We start from the raw sequence: 12369 nt of genomic DNA on the forward strand, positions 1-12369 counted from the left end.
TTTAAAGGTTTACCACATTCCAAAAGAAGTAAATTAAAATTCATTCATTCATAATAATAATTAATTCAGAGAATGCCTGGAAGAATTTATAAGTTAATTCTTACTTGTACAACCGTTTGTCTGGATATAGTATACAATAAATATTATCTTGCTTTACTTTATTATTTATAAATTTAGAGACAAAATATAATTCAAACTTACATAGAGAATATTTTAAGCTTTAAATAAGCATTTAGAAGACCATTATTTTTTTTCCTGACAATGAATGGCACAAGATTCAATTTTTGAAAAAAAGCACAACTAAAGGAAATATACTAATTCAAGTTTTATAGTTCATATAAAGGTAATAGGTTTATATAGAGTATACTTGAAGAGACTAGATGAATTACTTTTGAAAAACATGATTAAAGGTGTAGTGCAGTCAGTAGAAATGAATCATACTTTACAATATAGATTTGTAAAATACGGATTTTAAAAAATGAGAGTCAAGCTGCACAGCAGGAAAGCTGGCATCCATGGGCCTGGACCATGAAGCGGCAGCACAGCGAGCAGCTACCCAAGAAGGACATTCAAGTTTTTACAGGGCCATGGTTTCTTGCAGAACCGTAGTTATTAAGAAACATTAAAAATGTGGCCAAGATAGCTAACGGGGACCATTTGGTTATAGCCTATAACCATCTTTTTGAAAATGTATCAAGGATATTGCAAGTATAAGTAGTGACCGAGCAGATGAAAAATATGAAGTTTAACGAAGATTAACCAAAGAAACCAAGTCTGAAGAGCCACTGGATGAGGGTCCACCAACATACAAAATCTGTTCTTAAAAGGGGGGTGGAGTTTAAGCTAACTTCCTCAAAAAAGAAAGAGGTTGCTCACTTCTGGGATACAGAGATATTGCAAGATGGCGCAGTTTTTGAAACCAATATTCAAATGAGTTCAAAGAGGAATGCCAAGCCTTTAAGCTCTACGGTTGGAATATAGGCAGTCATCAGAGGATCGGATGAAGTGCTCATGACTCTGAGTAAAGGAGAAAAGGCTCAACTGGAAATTGAACCAGAATGGACTTATGGAGAGAAAGGTCAGCCTGATGCCAAAATTCCACTAAATGCAAAACTCATTTTTGAAGTGGAATTAGTGGATATTGATTGAAATAGCAACGCTTCGGTTCTAAAGACATCTGCAAAGGCCTTGAAGAAACTTATGTAACTAATGACAGCTAGGCACTATTGTAAGGGAAGAGTCAACGGAAAGTTCAGAAATCATGGTAGAACTTGTTTACTTTCTCCCCAAGCTTTTAAGAAATGTAATCCGTTATAAATTTCTGAAGTTTAAAATACTTTACTACAGCTGTGTAAAAGATGGGTCAGGGAAAGCTCACTTTCCTTTTATCTCATATTGTAAATAAAAGGCTCAATAAAAATTTACCCAATGTCTTTTAAAAAATAAAGTAAAATAAAAAATAGTGAGCATTAAAATCAGTTAGATATTATATACTAGAGGCCCAGTGCACGAAAATTAGTGCACTTGGTGGGAGGGTCCCTCAGCCCAGCCTGCACCCTATCACAATTCAGGACCCCTTGGGTAGGCTCTGTAGGCCTGGCCTGAGATCAGGGCCTATTGGGGCTTTCCTTCCCCTGGCTGCAGGCAGCTGGTCCCACCCCCCGCCAATGCCACTGCTTGTCATCTGTGGCCTCCCTCTGCAGGCAACAGGCAGGGGTGCGATAGCTTGGCTGGCCTGAACTTCTCTCTTTCTTTGCTGGAGGATGGGGCCAGCCCAGTGAGGGTCTGTCTGCATACCTAATCACCCCTAACCAGTGGTCTGCCTACCTGATTGTCCCTAACTACTTGCTTGAGCATGAAGCCAGCCCAGCAAGGGGCCATCTGCCTATCTGATCTCCCCTAACCTCTGGCCTGCCTACTTGATCACCCTAACCACTTGCCTGCCTACTTGATCACCCCTAACTGCTTGTTTGTCTACCTGATCTCCCCTAACTGCTGGCCTGCTTACCTGGTCACCCCTAACCAATTCCCTGCCTACCTGATCATCCCTAACAGCTGATCTGCCTACCTGATCACCCCTAACCACTCTGCCTGCCTGCCTGCCTGATTGCCCCTAACTGCTTGGTTGGGGGCTGGGCCACCCCAGGAGGGGCTATGGTGGTCTGGTCTCTGGTCATTTTAGTTGTGACACCTCTGGCCTTTTATTATATAGGATCATAAACATAATTGGCTAAAAATTATTAAAATAATATAATCTAAAATAACTCAGGAATTGCAAGCCAAAGAAAGAAAATAAACAGTTTCTATTAAAGGTATTTCAAAATAGAAGAATTCTCCAGAGAGATATAGTAGTATATAATTTTTTCCTGATTTGCAAAGCACAAGATCAAAACATAGTGTTTTAATTCCTAATCTATCACATAAAAGTCTTAAAGAATATTTATTTGCCATTTATTTTATGAAGGGTAATAATATTTAAAATGTTAAAAACATAGATGGAATATGAAAAAATGTAAAATTATTATGCCTTAACTCTATGTATTTCCCACTCCCGGACATCAAGGAGAGGTTACCATCACTGACAGTGATTCTGAGTGCGCATTTCTTAGTACTGTGTGTTAGAGAAGACAGGAAACCCAACTCTAATTGATCAAAACAGAAAACTTTTTAATGTAACGGAAAGAATTAAGATACTATTCTGGAACTTCAGGTGAGGTGTGATTTAAGTGCCTCAAAAAAAAAAACATTAGAAACAATTTGATTTATTTGTCTCTATGGTCTGCCACAGCATCAACAAAATTCAGGAAAGACACAGCTGTAGGTTTTTTTTTCTTAGTGCTCTCAAAATAACTCAGGGAATCCAAACTTCCTGTTGCCATATATATGGGAAAATGTCTATTCTAGGTTCAGAGAAGAAAGTAGATTTTTTTTTTTTTTTAATCTCACCTGAGGATACGTTTATCGATTTTAAAGGGAGGGAGGGAGGGAGGGAAGAAGGGAGGAAGAGAGAGAGAGAGAGAGAGAGAGAGAGAGAGAGAGAGAGAGAGAGAGAGAGAGAGAGAGAGAGAAACACCAATTGCCTCCCATAACCTCCCAGGCCAGGATAAAATCCTGAATATAGGTAAGTGTCCTAACCCAGAATCGAACCCACAACCATTTGATGTACAGGACAATGCTCCTACAAAAGTTTTGTTTTTGTAATTGACTCTTTTTAGATTAGCTGCATGTATCCAAACAAACGATGGAGAAAGAATAGAATTCACTGACTGGCATAAATTATAGAGATCGTCTATGACGAATGGCTGGAACAGTAGTGAGGTTTGCTGGGAGAGATACGGTTTGTGATTTTTATTATACATAATTATTAATAGTGTGCCCAACTCACTCTGAAACATATCCAAGTTTGGATCATAAATTACACAGTTGTTTGACTTACATCATAAAAGGCTCACCCTTGGAACAAAAAAACCAACCATTTCTAAAACATATGACTGGAGAGTTTAGAAGACTGACAGTCAGCCAACCAGCACACAGTACAATGTGCCCTTAGAGTCTACTTCCTTATGAATTTAGGAATAGATATACATACACACCTTAAAAGCAAATGGCACCCTGTTATGTACTGCCTTATAATTATTACTAAATTTTAACATTTTCAAGATTTTCTATATCAATACATTTGAGTTGATTTATCTTAACAGCTGCACAGTGCTGCATAATATAGTTATATTAAATTTATTGAACCCTTCACCTTTGGTTATAGTTGTTCCCTTATTTTTAAAAGAATGAAGCAAAGCTTCAAAAATTATATATATGCATTTTAATGCTCATACATATGTATTTTTGCAAAATAGATTCATGGAAATATAAATGATGACTTAAAGGACATACAAATGTAGTGCTGATATATAATACATTGCTTTATCAAATTGATTAACAAATTTGTACGTCTACAAATCAGGATGAAAGTATATGTTATTTCACATCCTCACTAACATTTGATATTATCAGTCAATTTAATAGTTCTAATTGCTGGGTAAAAATCCATATTTATTAAAAATGTTTATTTTATTTTATTTTAAATACATTTTTATTGATTTTATAGAGGGAGATAGAGGGAGAGAGAAGGAGAGAGAGACATCAATGATGAGAAAGAATCATTGATTGGCTGCCTCCTACACACCCCCTACTGGGGATCAATCCCACACCCCAGGCATTTGCTCTTACCAGAATGGAATCCGGGACCCTTCAGTCCATAGGCTGATGCTCTATCCACTGAGCCAAACCAGCTAGGGCATGCTTATTTATTAGTGAGTAGTAAAACTAATCACTTTTAAATACTATAAACTGCCAATTTATGTCTTTTGTCTCATTCTATTTTTTAGTTTGTCTTTTCCTTATTCCTTTGGGGAGGTTTTTATTCTTGATACAAACATTTGAACTAATGCTTATGCTGCAGACATATTCCTGAATCTTCCACTTGCCTTATGGAGTTTCAGTTTATTTTGTAATACAGATCTCTTTTTAAGGTAAAATATCTCAGCCATTTTCTTTATAGCTCCTGCATATTTTATCCTGCTATTTAGAATTATAAAATCAATTATTCTTTTCTTAAGATTATAAAAAATTTCTCTACCTTAAATTCTTGGTTAATGCAGTGTAAAGTAGGAATATACTTCTTTCAAATATATAATAGTTTTCACCAACACAATTTTTTTGAAGAGATCACCATTACTCTTACATGTGAACTTGTCATTTTATTCATTAAATTCTCTAATGATTTCTTTTGCATTTTGATTCCAATTGTGTGAAATATATAGATTATATTTGTTAGAATTGTCATTTTAAAATACTAAATTTTCCCATTCGCTAACATGAAATTATACCCAATGTTATATATTAATATTTACATATAATAAATTATAAATATCTTTCTAAATACATTTTTTCATATCTTTAACAGTACATGGAATGACATAAAGCATATTTTTTTGCTAACTGATGATCCCACATCACTTATATAAATTTCTTATATATATTTTGTGTTTAAAAATAGTATCATTGTATCTAGCTTTTATTAAGAAGATAAAGATAACTGAATTTGGAGTAACATGGACTTGGGTTTTTGTTTGGCTCTATCATTTTGTAGCCATTTGCTTTTGGACAAAAGACTTAACAATTCAAAGTCCTGAGGATCCTAGGACTTCAAAATGTTAAGTCTTTTGTCCAATAAGACTTAACAAATGGAGGTGGATATGACATGCTTCAGAGGAATTCTATGAGGACTAAACGAAGTAGAAAACCAAGTGCCTGACAGTTTGGCCTGTGTGGCTCAGTGGTTGAGTGCAGTCCTATGCACTAGGAGGTTGCTGATTTGATTCCTGATCCTGGTTTCTAGGTCAATGCACATGCCCAGGTTGTGGGCTCTATCCCCAGTTGGGGGAATGCAGGAGGCAGCTGATCTATGATGTTTCTTTCTCTCATGGATGTTTCATCTCTCTATCCCTCTCCCTTCCTCTCTCTAAAATCAATGAAGGAAAAAAAGTTTAAAAGCAAAAACAAAAAAAAGAGCCTGGCACTCATTAGAAGCTGGTATATTATTTTTGTTATATGTATTATTACATTTATAGTTATTATTATTATTATTGAGCTTCCATTGTGGGTTTTTTTTTAAGAAAAATGCTCATCTTTGTTGATTTTCCCCCACCCCCTTGCCCATCACGCAACTGAATTAAGTAACTTTAAATATTAAGTCTTCCACAAAAGAAGAATTTCTATTCTCTAATTAGTAATAAAATGAAAACAAGCCTTCACCTAACGTTTTGTCATTTTGCTCACTGCAGTGTAGTGAGTGTCAGACCTTTGGCTGAGTATCTTAAAGGGAGGCAAATTTGGCACTATGATTTATGAACATTTCCATACTTCAGACTTTTTTTGAGCAAGATCAAAATCAGATTTACATATACCTCATTTACTGTCACCCAACACGGAGGCATTTTAAAGCTACTCTTTCCCCAAATAACTCCAGTATATTAGTATTCAGGTTTTGTTTCCATTCTCCATATTATTGTGTCCTCAGAGGCAATGAGAGCTAGCAGGCCAGAATGTATGGCAGCTGACAAGAGAGCTCAAGGGCTGGAATCTTTCATATGCAAATGCTCCCAGTCAATGCACTGTCCTGAGTTGACTGCATAATGTTTACTTTACTACAGCTTCTCTATCCGCCATTTCACTGGGACTGGGATAGTAGGAGCCACACTTCCAAATAGGGGCAAATGTGGTATCACTGGAGCTTCCACACAAACACAGGGAAGCATCATGCTGCTGGCTAAGGTGCAAGGTTTCTGCCCTGTCAGGACACCCACAGGGGAACAGGTCTAGCACTGTGGGGATAAGCATCAGCTGACTATTAGGGATTAATTGAAGGTCATAAGAAACACCAAAGTCACCTGAGAGGACTGAAATGTATATAATGAGCAGCTGAGAGAAACAACTGCCAGACGCTCACTGTGGCTTTAGAGACATTGCAGAGGAATATCCAAATCACCTCCCTGGGGACAATGTGTAAATTATGTAAGTTCTGGTAATAAAGGCCCTGATATAAGGAAGCAATATTCCAGCTCTGAACCAAGATCGAGAAAAGAATTACACAGCAAATGCAGAAAGAAAATCCTGAGAATCTTGAAGGAAAAGAAAAATAGCAGCTTGTAGCTCTAACCAATACAGCCATACTTTCATCTTAGTCATCATCTGTTGTAACGTTTTCAACATTTTCCTTAGGGAGGACAGAAATGCAAAAGCATGTCAGAAACCCCTAATATATCTTCTGTTTAACATAATTATGTTAAAATGTCTGTATAGGTCAATAATACATTTATATTTAGAATTATAGGTTCAGTCATTTTCAATGAGACATTCCTTTGTCTTTATAACATCTCCATTTAAACAACACCTTGAAATTTCATTGTAAATAAATATCTGATGATCAGGCCTGTGGTCCAGAAGAGAGAAACGGTAAGCACTAGTCACCTACGTTCACCATTCAGAAAGTTTCTTCAACAAGGTTTCTTTTTCATTTAAGTGCATCGCCTGGTACATGTCATAACAGTTTAATGGAATTGTAGGAAATCTCCCTTTATCTTCAATTCTGGATACCTCAACATTTCCAAGATATAGAATTTTTTATTTCCCAGCTCCTGCTTCATGTACGCCAGACCTGAATCCATTTTTTTTTTTTTAATGTCCACACAGTGGGTTGTTTTGTATGGAAAACCTATGGATCCCACTTCCATAAACATGTGCCTGCTGAAACCTACTATGTAATATCTCTGTAATATTTAAACTGAAAGACAAAATAAATAGCATTCCTTAAAGGGGCATTTTTTATCAAACTATAGAGAGAGTTGAAAGTAAGTAATATCAGTGTTGGGACTGGCGCAGAAGAGGGAGGGATGGATTGGTGGAGTACAGCAGATTTTTAGGGAAGCAAAGCTATTTCTGTAAAACAATGATTGATAAATGGCAAAATTCATAGATCTGCATAACACTGGAAGTGATTCTAACATAAACTGTGGACTTTAGTCAATAGTTATCAATATTGTTTCATCAATAGTAACAAACGTACCATAGCAATCAGATGTCAATAATAAAGAAATTGTGAAGAGGGGTGGGACAGATTGTGCATAAGAACTCTGTATTTTCTTTTCAATGTTTCTGTAAACCTTAAGTTGCTCCATAAGATACAGTCTATTAATTTTTAAAAGGGGAGGATGGCCTTTTTCCCACCGGTAATGGACTATTCCTTCAGTAAGGAATTCTAGTCATAAAAACCTGCAGATGTGATTTAAGCACAGCCTAGAAACATGAAATGAAGGGGCTCACTCCCTCTAGGAAGTGACTAATTTTCTTTCTCACATATCTGATCATATGCACTTCATTTCCCCCCTTTCCTCATTAGTATTGTGCATATACTTAAGCTTCTGGAAAATTCCCTTTGAACTAAGTAGTGCAGCAAGATTTAACTCAATGTGTGACCTTCTTTCCAACATACACTTCTCTTAGGCTATGTAAATGTGCTCTTTCTCAAAATTTCTCTAAGGTGGAATTGTGAAAGTGCTTATGTTGCAAAAACGATGCTTTGCATTCCGAAATAAATAGATGTTATCAGAGAAAGGTATTAACAAAGCAAGTACTTAAGTGGATAGGTGCTAATGTTTTGTATTTAGGAATCAAATTTTGCATTTGATGAATGTGGTACTGTTGAATCATAAAAATATAGTAATATCAGTTGAAAAGTGCAGGGTTCTGAATATTGCACCTTAAGTTCATATTCTGTCATTAAACCTCTTATTTTGCCATTCACTAAAAATAAAAAAATAAAAAAATAAAAATCAGGAAGAAACAGTCACAACTGTAATGTGAATGATCTCTCTTAGGATGACATCATCTCTCAGTCACTTGCCTAGTCTTGGTACCCTTAGAATAACCTGGTCATTAAATAACAGAAAAGAAAGAGGGGAAGGCCAAATAAAATGGGCATGCCATTGGCACATCTTTGCTAGAAAGCTTCAAGTTTACCGCTCTCTAGGTCTATTTCCCACAGATCAGTGGGGGAAGGGACTGGACAGCAGACACATGCCCAGTAATGTTTGGATATCTGGGAAGATGCCTCCTTGTCAGTCACACCTGGGAGGGAGTCAGTGGCCAGAGTAGGCGTGGCCACTGCAAACTGGGAAAGATTTTATATGTAAACCCCCCGAACAAAGGAGCTTTCTCTCTTGCTGTTTGCTCCTGACTCCTGGCATTCAGGCCTCATATGCTCTGTAAAGACCCACCTGTCCCACCCAGGGCCATGTGGGACCAACACAATGGACCAACGTACTTTAGCCTGATGCTTTATCAGACCCAGCTTCACCATGGGAAGAAAACTCTGGACACTGGCCCTGCTTTTACCCCTACTAAACCTATGGGTCCCACTTCCATAAACAAGCAGCACATTTTTCAGGACTGGTTTAAAGACAATGGGACTCTGCAAACTGAGGGATGTAACTCCAAAAAAATAAAACCTTTTACCAAATCTCATCCTCTTGGGGGGTCTCCAGAAACTCTTATGCTAGCGGTACTCCAAGAACCCCACTCCCACTAGCAATGGAGGAATTGCTAATCCTCCGGCAACAGTCTGGCTATGCTATGCTATGTTATTTTATTTATTTATTTTCAAATGTCTAAGTTCAGCTCCATCCAAAAACCTGTTCTCATCCTCAGCAGTGCTTAGTCACTTAGGAAAGAGAATTATCACCTCCTTCAGGCCTCCAAGGAACAATATATTTTCTTTGTTCATATCAAAATCTACTACTGTTCATTTATTATTTTAATTACATCTCAATCTTGCCCAGATTCAATAAAATCATAAACTTTAAAGCTTATATTTCAGCAATTATTCAAACTTGAATATAACTTTCAGTTAAAAGTTAAAGAAAAGCAATCAATTATTTTAAAAGTTCTAATAATATAGAGGACAAACTGATATGGATTTAGATGAGTCCAAAAGTACTGGTCTCATTTTATTAGATTCTAATTCAGTGAGATCATAAAGAAGCCTATAGCATGCTTTACTTTTAAAATGAAATATATATATATATGTGTGTGTGTCAATTTTTCTCTTGCAGTTTCCTAGGAAATATGGCAGTGAAATTTATTTAAAATAAGGATGTTATAATTGAGTACCAATACATAAAAAATAGAAGTGTAATCCTATATAATAAAAGGATAATATGAAAATTGACTGGACGGCAAAATGACCGGTCACTATGATGTGCACTAACCAACAGGGGGCAGACGCTCAACACAGGAGCTGCCCCCCCAGCCTGCAAGCCCCAATCGGGCAATGGAGGCCTGCCGGCCAACCTCTCAGTTCCTTCCCCCTCTGCCAGCAGGCTCTGATTACTGGATGGCGAAAAGGGAACTGGGGGTGGGTGGCAGCAGGGGGCCCTGATTGCAGGCCAGGCCTAGGGACTGTACATGCACACAAAGTTCATGTGCCGGGCCTCTAATATTTAGCAATCTGCAATTATAAGATTAGGGCATCTATATTCTCATAAAATGTAAAATTTAATTTTCAAAGTCATGGTAGTTTGAAATTACTATTATGTGCTTTCTTCAGTTTTCATTATTTAAATTGCCAGTTTATATTAGTTTTAATTATCACTTTCACCTTTCAAACTATGATGTATAAAATCTTGCATTAATAAAAAATTTACAAATATCCATGTACTTAGTAAGAAAATATCAGTTAAATACATTTTTCTTATAAATATCTGATAAATTTTCATAGGTTTCTAAAGCTAAGCAAGATGCTAGATCTCAGGTGGCAATTACGCTCAGGAACATGAATGTGCATTCTGTGTGAAGGGCTGTGATGGAGGAGGTTTGCAAGGATTAAAAATGTGTTATAAGCTTGGGAACTGGAACATTTTCCTATGTTGCCTTGTAATACATACAGTTTTTAATCCACTAATATTTATTTTAAGATGTAAGGAAAAAACTACTTAACATTTTTTCTCATGTGTTTAGCAACATCATACATATATATGTGTGTGTGTTGTGTGTGTGTGTGTATTATTTGTAAATGTATATTAACTATGTAAAATTACATTATAATATATAACAAAATAAAATGATCCTGATTAACCCATTCTTATAAATTATTAACTATCAAAAATTAAGGAAACATTCCTTAATGTAGGACTTACCAATGCAATGAAAAGGAGGAAAATACCAGGTTTTCTTCAAAGCAGCTGAAAAACTGCAAGGAAATGGAACAATATTTGTCAGACTTTGAGAGAATAATGAGAGCCAGAAAATTATACCTAGTCAAATTGTCATTCAAGTATAATACAACTTCAAGACATTTTCAAAAATCATAGCAGTCCCACAATATAGCCACATAGAACACTTTTAAAAGAACTACTTAGTTCTAATATCCAACCAAGCAAGGGATGGATTAAAACAAAACAAAAATCTGCCACAGCTATAGTAAAATTATGTCACAGTTAATTATGGTAAGCAAATAAGTTCCTATTGAAATTTGATTAAAAAAAAAAAAAAAAAAAAAAAAAAAAAAAAAAAAAAACCTTGGTAAACTAGAGAAGTATGAATTCGTACAATAAAGATAATCTCATTAATAATTGAGTACTGGGCCGAAACTGGTTTGGCTCAATGGATAGAGAGTCAGCTTGTGGATTGAAAGGTCCCAGGCTTGATTCTGGACAAGGGCATGTACCTTGGTTGTGGGGACATCCCCAGTAGGGGGTGTGCAAGAGGCAGCTGATCAATGATTCTCTCTCATTGATGTTTCTAACTCTATCCATCCCTCTTTTACTCTCTGTAAAAAATCAATAAAATATATTTAAAAAAAAATAATAATTGAATATTGGGAGTTTCTATTAAAGGAACACGTTATTACAAAAATAAAGCAGTGTAATAATTACAATACCCCACACTAATTCTAAATGAATCTTTAATACTAACATAATTTTTATAAACACTTTCATTTTAATTTCAGTAAATTAAAGTTTTACTTTCACATTTTTCTTGAGAAAAAATAAATTCAATATTTCTTTAAAATAGCATGTGTAACATAATTTGTAATCTTATAATAAAATTGATTTTCTTATTATTTATTTACTGATCCTATCCCATATTTTGTAATGGAAAATGTTCACTAAATTGTAAAACCAGTAATTTTTACATGGTGAAATTTGATTGACTTGTAGAATTTAAAAAAATTTTTTATATTGCTTTTAATTTTGACATTAATAATATAAAAGTTAAAATTTTAACTAAGAGACTTCTGTCAAAAAAAATAAAAAAATGAAAGCTGGATTTAATAAGTCTTGCACTCTTATAATCTCCAACACTTGAGTAGTAGAATATGAAATGAACTCTAATAATTTGAAAAAAGCTTCCAAGAAGTATTTTGGAGAAAATATTTTGTTTTGCAACTTTGGGATTTCCCTGATGGAATTGGAAAGTGGGCCCCACATATAAAGGGCAAGGAGAGGGATAAGAAAGAATAAGGCCACTCCAGATTGGTAAGTGGCAGTTCTAATAGGTACCTCTGGATGAAGGTACACACTATCACTATGGACTACTCTTGCCAAGTAGTAAATACTATGTTGATGAAGCTTCCTGATTATAGGTAATACAAGGGGGAAATTATGTTAAAGGACACTAAATTAAACAGAAACCAGATTTAAGAAAATGCTATTAAAAAATAACCTATAGATTTTCAACAAATAAAAGAACCAGCAACATCATTTTTAAAGAAGAAAATACAATCTATTATTTAAAAGAGACTCATTTTATAAT

At 35.5% G+C, this 12369-nt stretch overlaps 1 pseudogene across 1 annotated transcript; it reads left to right on the forward strand.

Moving 5' to 3' along the window:
* Positions 1–528: 528 nt before the first annotated feature.
* Positions 529–1149, forward strand: LOC311611797 (peptidyl-prolyl cis-trans isomerase FKBP3-like; annotated as a pseudogene). Its single transcript has one exon. The product of its transcript is annotated as a peptidyl-prolyl cis-trans isomerase FKBP3-like (transcript).
* The last annotated feature ends 11220 nt before the right edge of the window (positions 1150–12369 follow it).

The sequence above is a fragment of the Pipistrellus hanaki genome (genome assembly GCF_964339955.1).
Source record: "Pipistrellus hanaki genome assembly, chromosome: 17".
Classification (NCBI taxonomy): domain Eukaryota; kingdom Metazoa; phylum Chordata; class Mammalia; order Chiroptera; family Vespertilionidae; genus Pipistrellus; species Pipistrellus hanaki.